We start from the raw sequence: 10977 nt of genomic DNA, 5'->3' as shown, positions 1-10977 counted from the left end.
CTGCTTTCCAGGCATTCTATGTTGAGTGGCTCACCACCAATTACCAGGGTACCAAACATCTATACCTTGGTATATCACCACAGGCATGGACGGTGTCAGCTGGGTGTGCTTCTCCATTCCCTCGGCTCAACTGCACACACGAGGAAGCTGACGACAGGATGATGTTCCATGTGCAGGACATTCTAAGCCACCGGTCAGGACCTACATCCATTACGCTGTCATCAGGTGACACAGATGTCTTTGTGTGCCTGTTATACCACATCACAGTCAATTGGAGAGATCTTGGTCTCAAAGAGCTCTGGCTCGTCCGCAACTCAGGAGTGAGAAGATCAATATTACCACTCCATGATATCTGCTTAGCGCTGGGAGACGAGCTCACAAAGTGTCTTCCAGTACTCCATGCGCTGACTGGGTGCGATACAACCAGCAAGATATCAACCATCATGCACCCCAAGATGGCAGCACGTCTCGTTCTGTGTCCGTATGTCTGTATGATTGAGTGATTACATCTAAATTGTTTGGCGGACACTTTCAATTTTTCAACTGCTACATCTCAAATCCTAATCGTAAATGTAGTAGTGTGACTTACCGGCGTAAATACTGGCTACTTGGACTATTGGAGCCTGTTCATATCGGCAACCGGACAACACATCGTTGATCTTGATGGGTACAATTCTTTTTCTCATCCTAAAGGGAAGTTCCTGGCTTTTTTAACTGGGCACTGATCTGTATCTGACTGTGTTACGATCTCTACACATCCAGTTTTTTAACTTTTAAACCAGCGATGCATCGGGTCGGGCTTCCTATTTACATGTGAAGTCACGTCACGCATCGTCCCCAGCTGATCGGGTGGTTGAAAGATCCCGGAACGGATTTATATGGGATTGAGCCTGATTTTGTTCTGTACTAACTTGTCCTGTGGCGTGGAGCTCAAGAGTCTGCTGTTTTGGGCGGGTTCTCCACGTTTCGCGGGATTTTAATTATGTCACTGCTTTTGGCTGTCCTATCCCTTTTAATTTGGAGCAGCACTGGGGTAAGTCCCCTCGGGACCGGAATATCCCGTCCATTTCTCCCAACCCCGGTTTTACCAGGCCGGGGAACGTGCTCCTCTTGCAGTCCGCTGGGTACGATGTTGAGCCCCCTCTCCCTCTCTCCCGCATCTGTCAAGTGCGGATCTGTGGACGTGGCCTGTCTGATTAGCCTTATGGCTCTACAAGACAACTTTATTATTTCTTCAAGCTATGTTCATGATTTTGTGTTAGGTTTAAACACTAAGAGAGAGCCGTCAAAAAGTCCACCTAGGCCTGTCTATAGGTGTCTAATTGTACTCTTATTGCTGATTTCAGGAAATGTGCAACCTAACCCTGGACCAGAATATTGTGTTAATTTTAACACCCCTGCAGATTTTAAATCAAGGTCTGGTCTTGGTCTCATCCATTTGAATGTGCGCAGTTTGATTGCTAAAATGGATATGATTCGTATTTGGGCACATTCAACCGATGCTGATATAATAGTGATATCTGAAACTTGGCTGACCAAATCAATTTCAAGCAAGGATATTTGCATTGATGGCTATAATGTGTATAGGACTGATCGACCTAAAAAGGGTGGAGGTGTTGCAGTCTATGTTAAATCGAAGTTTCATGTAACAATTATTCTCTCTAAATCACTGACAAAACCATTTGAACTTTTGGCTCTTGACTTGGAAGTATCAAAAGCGCTCCATATTACTGTTGTTGGTTGCTACAGACCACCTTCAGCTGTCAGCGAAGCTTTACCATCTTTAATGCAGCTTTTGTCCAGTCTTAACTATACTGAAATTGTCATTGTGGGTGAACTTAACTGGAACTGGCTGCTACCAGCATCTGATGATGTTAAAACATACTGCAATTCCTTAAATCTCTTTCAGATTGTTGGCAGTCCCACTAGACCCAATCTGAAATCTCCTGAAAAATCCTCCTTAATTGATCTAATCCTTACAAATGCTTCTCATAAATACACCCCTGCTTCTGTATTTGCAAATGACATCAGTGACCACTGTGTCATTGCCACGGTACGGAATACAAAAGTCCCTAAGACAAAACCCCGTATCATCATAAAGCGTGATATGAAACATTTTGTAGAGCAGGGTTTTTTCCACGACCTGTTTCTATTTGATTGGGACAAAATCAATCTCATTGCAGATGTTGAAACTGCCTGGACATTATTTTATGATGGTTTTATTAAAATAGTTGATAGGCATGCCCCCTTAAGAGAATACAGAGTAAAAGGCAGAGACAATGCATGGTTCACATCAGATCTTTCTGATTTACTACACGAGCGCAATGTGGCATGGTCAAAAGCCAGGAGTACAGGTCTTGAGTCACATTGGCTGCTCTTCAGGCAGCTGCGAAATGCATTTACCGTTAAAATCAGAAATGCCAAAGCGGATCATCTCCTAACTGAAACTTCAGATAACCTAAATAATCCCCTTAAATTCTGGAAAACTATTAAATCATTAACTGGAAACAAAAATGTTATAGAGCTTCCTGATTGCATTGTGAAGGAGGACTCTGTTCAAATCTCTGATAAGGCAGAAATGCTTGGTTGTTTTAATGAGCATTTTATTGCTTCTGGTTCTCTGTTTACCTCGCAGAACATAGCTCAAGGAGCCACTGATCGCTCTGACGGTGGTATCTGGGAGGGTGAACCGTTTAATTTTATTCCAGTAACAGTTTCAGAGGTGCATAAAGCCCTGAAAAGTTTGGAACCAAGAAAATCAGCAGGTCCTGACAACCTGGAGCCGTACTTTATAAAGTTAGCAGCTGATTTTATAGCTTTGCCCTTGGCTTATCTTTTTAATCTGTCCCTGGAGACAAACGAAATTCCCCTTATTTGGAAATCTGCTTTTGTTCTCCCACTGTTAAAAGGGGGGGACCCCACTCACCTAAACAACTACAGACCCATCTCCAAATTATGTGTTTTAAATAAAGTACTGGAATCACTGGTCAATTTCCAACTGAAAGAGTTTTTATCAATAAATAATATTTTATCTGAGTTTCAATCTGGTTTTAGGAAAAATCACAGCACTACAACAGCTGCCTTAAAAGTAGTAAATGATCTTATTTACTTCTTAGACAATAGAGAGCATTGCGCAGCACTTTTTATTGACTTGTCAAAGGCTTTTGACACAGTGGATCATGCCTTACTGTTACAAAGACTTGTTAGTATCGGTCTTTCAGGTAAGGCTGTCTGTTGGTTCAAGAATTATCTTTCATGCAGATCACAGTGTGTGCGGGCAGAAGGCTTAACTTCAACATCTCTTCCGGTATCCAAGGGTGTGCCACAGGGATCTGTTTTAGGACCATTGTTATTTATTATTTACATTAACAGTCTTAATAACAATGTTTTGAATGCAAATTTGCATTTTTATGCTGATGATACAGTTATTTATTGTTCTGCGTCCACCCCGAAGCAGGCTCTTTGTCAGCTCCAGAATGCTTTTAACATTGTACAATCCAACATGTGTGATTTGAAACTTGTTTTAAATGCTGCCAAAACAAACCTAATGATGTTCTCGAAAGCAAAAGCCAAGGTCTTGAACCTTCCTCCTATCACCACCTTGCAGGGGACGGAGGTTGAATCTGTGTTGCAGTATAAGTATCTTGGAATTATAATTGACAATTCGCTCTCTTTTAAACCACACATTGTGGAACTCTTGAAAAAATTAAGAATAAAATTAGGTTTTTTCTTTAGAAACAAGTCTTGTTTTTCCTATGAGGCCAAAAAGAGACTAGTGTCTGCAACCTTTCTGTCTGTGCTGGATTATGGAGATGTGGTTTATATGAATGCATCTTCTCAGTGCCTTCACTCGCTGGACACCGTCTACCACGGTGCACTGAGATTCATCACAAACCTCAGATCCTTGACGCACCACTGCAATCTATACACTCGTGTTGGATGGTCTTCCCTGACCACGCGTAGACTGAAACATTGGCACAACCTTATAAATAAGGCTATTCTTGGTGCTCTTCCCCCTTATCTAAGTATGTACATAAATATAAAATGCACTGGATCCTATCGGCTTCGCTCAGAGAACTTTTTCCTTTTAACTGTACCAAAGGTCCGTACTGAACTTGGGAAAAGGGCGTTCAGTTACACTGCCCCTCAAGCTTGGAACCTGCTTCAAACTGAGCTGAAACTCAGAGAGCTGGTCTCATTAGAAACACTCAAAGCAACTTTAACTGACCTCGAAGCAGGCCGCTGTGTCTGTAAATGCTTTGGCTAAACTTGGTGTATGACTGTGTTGTGATTGTGTGTGTTTTTCTTTTTTTTTTATTGTTTGTAACTGTAAAACTGTCTGAAACTGTGCTGTTACCATTCTTGGGCCAGGACTCTCTTGAAAAATAGATTTTTAATCTCAATGAGACCTATCCTGGTTAAATAAAGGTAAAAAAAAACTAAAAAAAAAAAAAAAAAAACTAAACTTGCAGCCCTGAATGCTGTCCACAAACCAGAAAATTTCTCTCTGATCCTGAATTTCGACAGTCCACAGCTAACAGAAAATGCAATACAGCTGGCAGAGACATTCTTGGTCAAGTGTCTCAAACCATCAACATACCTGAAGACATTTGACGACCTGCGACTCGCTGCATTTGATAGCAATGCCCTCAAGATGGACTTCGAGAGAACCACTTGCACATCAACTAATGCAAGAAAACATATCCATAGAGGGTATCACCAACAGCAGCTGTGGGTCCAAGCCCCATTTAGAGACGCCACCTCGATTATGAATGCCGAGAATTATGATTTTGTAAGATTGGGTAGTTCATTAGTCCCTGAGTTTGTGATCTCAAAACCCGAAGGCCTGCCAGATCCCTGCACATGTGGCAAGTGTGCTCGCAAGAATGGGTGTCCCTGCAGGGTAGCTGGGATCAAGTGTTGCAAGTACTGCAAATGCAAGGGAGGTGATTGTTGTAAAAACCCTATCACTGAATGAGCACTGCTCATCATCCTCATACGGGGACCTGGACTCTGTTGTCTTACTCTTCATGTTCCTCACCCTGGTTTACGTGACACATAAACAGTACTAATGTGGTGTTAAATAAGTATTGTTGGCTGTTGGGTAATTTATTTAAGCTCTCTACATGACACAAATGTTCTAACTTTGCTCTAAGTCCAGAAAGTTTAAATAAATAAATATAATGGCCATTCCAGTCTGTATAGGTAGTTGTATGTAAGTTGACCTATTAACGGTTTTTAGCCATTTCTAGTAAAATATGAACATTTTGAGGGCCTCAAAAGCAGTCTTGTTAGTTTATAATTCAATGGTTATATTAATTAGTAGAAGACCTAAGTTAAGATAGGCATGTATGCACATAATTCATGAGAGGATAACTCAATTTCCAGTACTTGGGTAGTTGTATGGTAATAAGTGGACCGAATGTTCTCGTGAAATATCAAATTAGAAATGTCTAATACCCCCTCCCCCTAGATATGGCCATTCTGAACATTTTGAGCACCTCAGAAAATCTGTAGCTCAAACGGTTTAGAAGATAAAGCTATATCGGAAGTAGCACTTCCGATGAAAAGGGGCGTGGTCTTAAAAAAAAGGGCGTGGTAATTTTGGGGCTTTTCGTCCCGGATAGAGATTTTGGCACACATCCCAAGTTGTTCAGTGGGGTCATATTAGTCTAGAACAGTTGAGATATTCTCTCCTAAATTAAGTGCATACATATCTAACCCAGGTCCTAAACTATAGCTCTGTAGCCCCATCCACGAGTAACTTTTCCACGTCCGGTATTATGCATGCTAGCAGCAACACACGGAGTTAAATCAATTATTCAAACATGGGTTAATGATTAGAGTTAACTGAGTTATTATTATTTTTTTAAGTTTCAGCTATTCTGTTTACAGTTCTGTCATCAGATTATTTAATACGATTTGTTAAAACGTTGTTGTTTCCTTTGATGTGAAATATTATTTATTTAATTTAAATAAAAAGCAATGTTAGTTTTGTTTACAATTTGTTTAGTTAGTTTACCTTGTTTTTTTCTCCAAAAAAAACGATAAAAGTACAGTTAAAAGACTGGACCGATAAGCGGTATCGATAAAAGTAGTAGTACTAAATGTAATCATTGCATAGGTGTGAAGCGTGATTCAGTGTAGTTTATTTATGGCATCCCGTTGAATTTGACGTCATCTGAACAGGACATTGCACGCTCACTGACTGACGGAGCGTCCACTAGTGATGTGTCGTTCGCGAGCGATTCGTTCTTTTTGAACGAATCGCTCGAGATGAACTGATTCCTCCCACAAAATGATTTGTTTGTTTGAGTCGCCGCCTTCCGCCAAAAGCTAAAGAGAAGCTGTTCACGAACGACTAACCTAAAGAACTGGCGGAAACAGTTCAGAACTGTTTCCTACAGTTCTTTTATCTTATATCCCTTTCTTTCAGGGATGTTCCATCTACACAGAGTTGGACTCAGTTAGACAACTACCACAAATACAATGAAGTACTTTACTGTTGGACTCAGTACTAGTTGGACTTCTACCACAAGTAGGCTACTATGAAGTGATTTTACTGTGTACTTTTTCAGTTATTCTCTGTCAAACTCCTGTGGCAGAAAATCATTTTATCTCTCATCAAATATTGCAGAAAACATGCAGTTTGACAGAGGATTAAAACTGTAATCAGAGCCCAGAACACACACACACACACACACACACACACACACACACACACACACACACACACACACACACACACACACACACACACACACACACACACACACACACACACACAGGAGCGGGACATCCTCCTCAACCTGTCCGCCATAAATGCCTCAGAGGACGGATACCTGAACCGTAGCGTCCAGCTAGCTTAGCGATAAATACACACAGCGTTGTATTCTCCTCCCCTGTCGGCCCTAGAAGCTTCAGAGGGCGGATACCTGAGCTCCATAGCGTCCCGCTAATGTGAAACACACACACACAGCGTTAGCGGGACATTCTCCTACCCCTGTTGGCCCTAAAAGCTTCAGAGGGCGGATACCTGAGCTCCATAGCATCCCGCTAATGTGAAACACACACACACACACACAGCGTTAGCGGGACATTCTCCTACCCTTGTCGGCCCTAAAAGCTTCAGAGGGCGGATAGCTGGGCTCGGTAGCGTCCCACTAGCTTAGCCGCTAGCTAAAGGTAAACATACACTGAACAAAAATGTAAATGCGACACTTTTGTTTTTGCTCCCATTTTTCATGAGATGAACTCAAAGATCTAAAACATTTTCTATATACACAAAATAACCATTTCTCAAATATTGTTCACAAATCTGAGATAGTGAGCACTTCTCCTTTGCCGAGATAATCCATCCCACCTCACAAGTGTGGCATATCAAGATGCTGATTAGACAGCATGATTATTGCACAGGTGTGCCTTAGGCTGGCCACAATAAAAGGCCACTCTGAAACGTGCAGTTTTGCTTTATTGGGGGGGTCTAGGGGGGTCTGAAAACCCTAGGGTTAAACCCATGTTTGGGATGCTCTGGATCGGCGTATACGACAGCGTGTTCCAGTTCCTGCCAATATCCAGCAACTTCGCACAGCCTCAGGGTCTGGGGGGGTCCGAAAACCAGTCAGTATGTGGTATGACCACTATTTGCCTCACGCAGTGCAACACATCTCCTTCGCATAGAGTTGATCAGGTTGTTGATTGTGGCCTGTGGAATGTTGGTGCACTCCTCTTCAATGGCTGTGCGAAGTTGCTGGATAAGAACTGGAACACGCTGTCGTATACGCCGATCCAGAGCATCCCAAACATACTCAATGGGTGACATGTTAGGGTTAGGGTTAGGGTTTAACCCTAGGGTTTTCGGACCCCCCCAATAAAGCAAAACTGCACGTTTCAGAGTGGCCTTTTATTGTGGCCAGCCTAAGGCACACCTGTGCAATAATCATGCTGTCTAATCAGCATCTTGATATGCCACACCTGTGAGGTGGGATGGATTATCTCGGCAAAGGAGAAGTGCTCACGATCACAGATTTTTTCAGATTTGTGAACAACATTTGAGAGAAATGGTTATTTTGTGTATACAGAAAATGTTTTAGATCTTTGAGTTCATATCATGAAAAATGGGAGCAAAAACAAAAGTGTTGCGTTTATATTTTTGTTCAGTGTATGTCAGCATGACACCACTTAAGAGGGCAGTAGAAGTTAGTTAAAACCATATTTATTTTCTTAAAATTATTAGCCTCTTATTTATGTCATAAGCCTGAAAATGTTATGTATAATTATGTTACTTACAGTTCTATAGTCTAATTACTGTTTGCTATTACAATAGACTGTTTCACTTCACTCCTACATACTTTATTTCTCCCTTTACTGCACTATTGGATTAAGACTCTGCATATTAAACAATTTACTGGAAATTTTATCCATTTTAGATTCCATTGTGTATTAAAATTTCAATTATTTTCATATTTGGTAGTTATTTTTTCTGCTAGATCCCCTTGATGGACTCCTAAATTGCCCTTGTGGTGTGATGCAGGAGACAATAAAAGCCTTATCTTAAAGTAAACCAAAATTCCTCTGTGGTGTTCATGGTATAATCAAGGTGAATTATCAAATGCTTCATTGAAAAACAAAACAAAGCAAAACACACAAAAACTGACAAAGTATTCCAACTTCCTGATGCCCTTTATTCAAACAACACAAATGCATTCGCAGAATGCCAGATACCCTCTTTTTTCTCTGATCTCGTTTAAGAAGGTCCACATGTCTTCCATTATATTCAAACCTAAACTTGAATGGCTCCAAGATTGCCTCCATCTCATCCTCGTCACATTCGTCAGGTCTTTCCTACCAAAGCTTGCCCCATGCTCACTGCATCGGGCAAATGCACCCTGGTGCACAAATGTTTGTGTGTCACCACCCATTCCGCTGCCTTCTTGCAGTCCTGCATGATCTTAGATGTTGGCTACGGAAAAGAGAGAGAAAATATATCATACCCACTGATACATATGAAGCATTAAGTAGCTTTTTGGCAGACTAACCCAAGGAAAGGGCGTCCTCCTGGGATATGATGCATAGAACTAGTAAACAAGCCTACCGCTTCCATTGTTTTCTCCACATCTTTTCCAACTGCGACATCAGCTGGATGAGGCTGAAGTTGCTCCTCTTTCTAAAAAACTAAAACACTTTTAATGTTCAAAATACACGGGAATATAACCAGGAACTACCATACTTTTAGTAAAGTATGCTATTTTCAACATATTCTTTAGTTTAAGGACTATCCTCCTAGATCGTCCTAAATACTGATACCACGAGGAAGAATAAATGCAGTAAATATTGACAAAATACATATATTTGTGAAGACAGAGTGGTGAAACAAATAATGAAATTGAAGCTTTAGTGTGAGAGTAGATACAAACACAACTTAAATGAAATAGATTGCAATGCAAATCTGAACTCAGTGATGTCATCCAACTTCCTCTTCCTCACTCTGAACACCTCACCTCGCAGGAGGGCTTTAGATTTCTCCGTCCAGTGGGCAAACATTATGCCATGACTCAAATAAAAAGGGTTAAACAAAGAAACAAATAAAGGTACTGTAGGTATAACATTGTGTTTTTTAACCATTTCAAAGTTCATCTTACGTCAACATTTTAGTGGTCTCACCTTCCGAGGTCAAAATTCTCCATTAGCATGACACACCACCATTTTCGCAAAGCTGGCATGTCAGTCTAAAAAAGGAAAGAAATATATTATCACTGTATGTCAGATTAAATGTCATAATGGGATTTTGAGTTTACTTTAAATGACCAGATCAATTTACAATAGTGAAATCATAGGGTGCATCTAGTATGGTGTAAAGGGCATACTATGAAAGAAAACATATTATTTAATGTTATTATCTTAAAAACAACAGAGAATTAAAAAAGACCAATAATGTAGCCTACCATCAACATGAAGATGCCACAGTCATTCCCATACAGTTGCCTGGGGAAACCATAGCATGTCAGAAAGCATTTAGTTGTTTTGTTATGGTTTGCCATTTCTGTTGAATATAAATGATACAAATTGTATACTATTACCTCTTTTTCTAAACCAGTCGTCTCTTTCCACGGTCCAGGATGTACTGACTGTGAAAGGTTTCTAGAATGAAAAACACAGCTGTATGAAGATCTAAACAGGTAGCTATCAAAATGAACAATATGGTCCCCTTTCATGCACAACACACACCATCAGAGGTGGCAAAAGTACACACTCTTTACTTAAGTAGAAGTACAGATACTTGTGTAAAAAACTAATTTGTTAAAAGTAGAAGTACTGATACAACATTTTACTTAAAAAAATACAGGCTTTGTAATCACACTACAATGTAACTTTAAATGCCTATTTTTCGTGGTCTGCGTGTATTGTGCATGATGTGCACACCAAGGGCTCGTCGTTGTGTGTTATTGTCACATTATCTAATTAAGTACAGTAACAAAAGTATTTGTACTTCGTTAGTTACCACCTCTGCACACTCTCTTGAACATTTCCATGCAGTCAAACATTCAATTCAAGCAGGCTTCTTATGGTGCAGGTTTATTAATTTAATTGCTGGTTTGAAATATTGTTATGGTCATCATATTAACTTTAAGATTGAAATAAATTGATGTTTGTTACCCTTGCACCATAAAAAGGCTAAAACACAGATCCGAACTTGATCTGGTGAAAAAAAACTAAACCTCTCACAAGGGCATAGGAACATGAACAACAATGAGAACCAAATTGTTGAACAAAAGTTGTTGTTAGTGACCTCAACAGCTCTCTCATTTCCTGATCACCAAATCCAAATTGTGCTTGTGCACATTTGGAATCCAGAAAGACTATGTCTCTCTGTGTTGGCTTCAAAACCTAATTGCAGTTAATCACATTTAACTCAGCATTGCATGACAGCATCACTTCATAACACAACGACAGACGATCACAGTACAGTGTAATGTA

Source organism: Notothenia rossii, assembly GCF_949606895.1.
Source record: "Notothenia rossii genome assembly, chromosome: 2".
In the NCBI taxonomy this organism is placed as follows: Eukaryota; Metazoa; Chordata; class Actinopteri; order Perciformes; family Nototheniidae; genus Notothenia; species Notothenia rossii.
Note: the sequence above shows the minus strand (reverse complement) of the source record.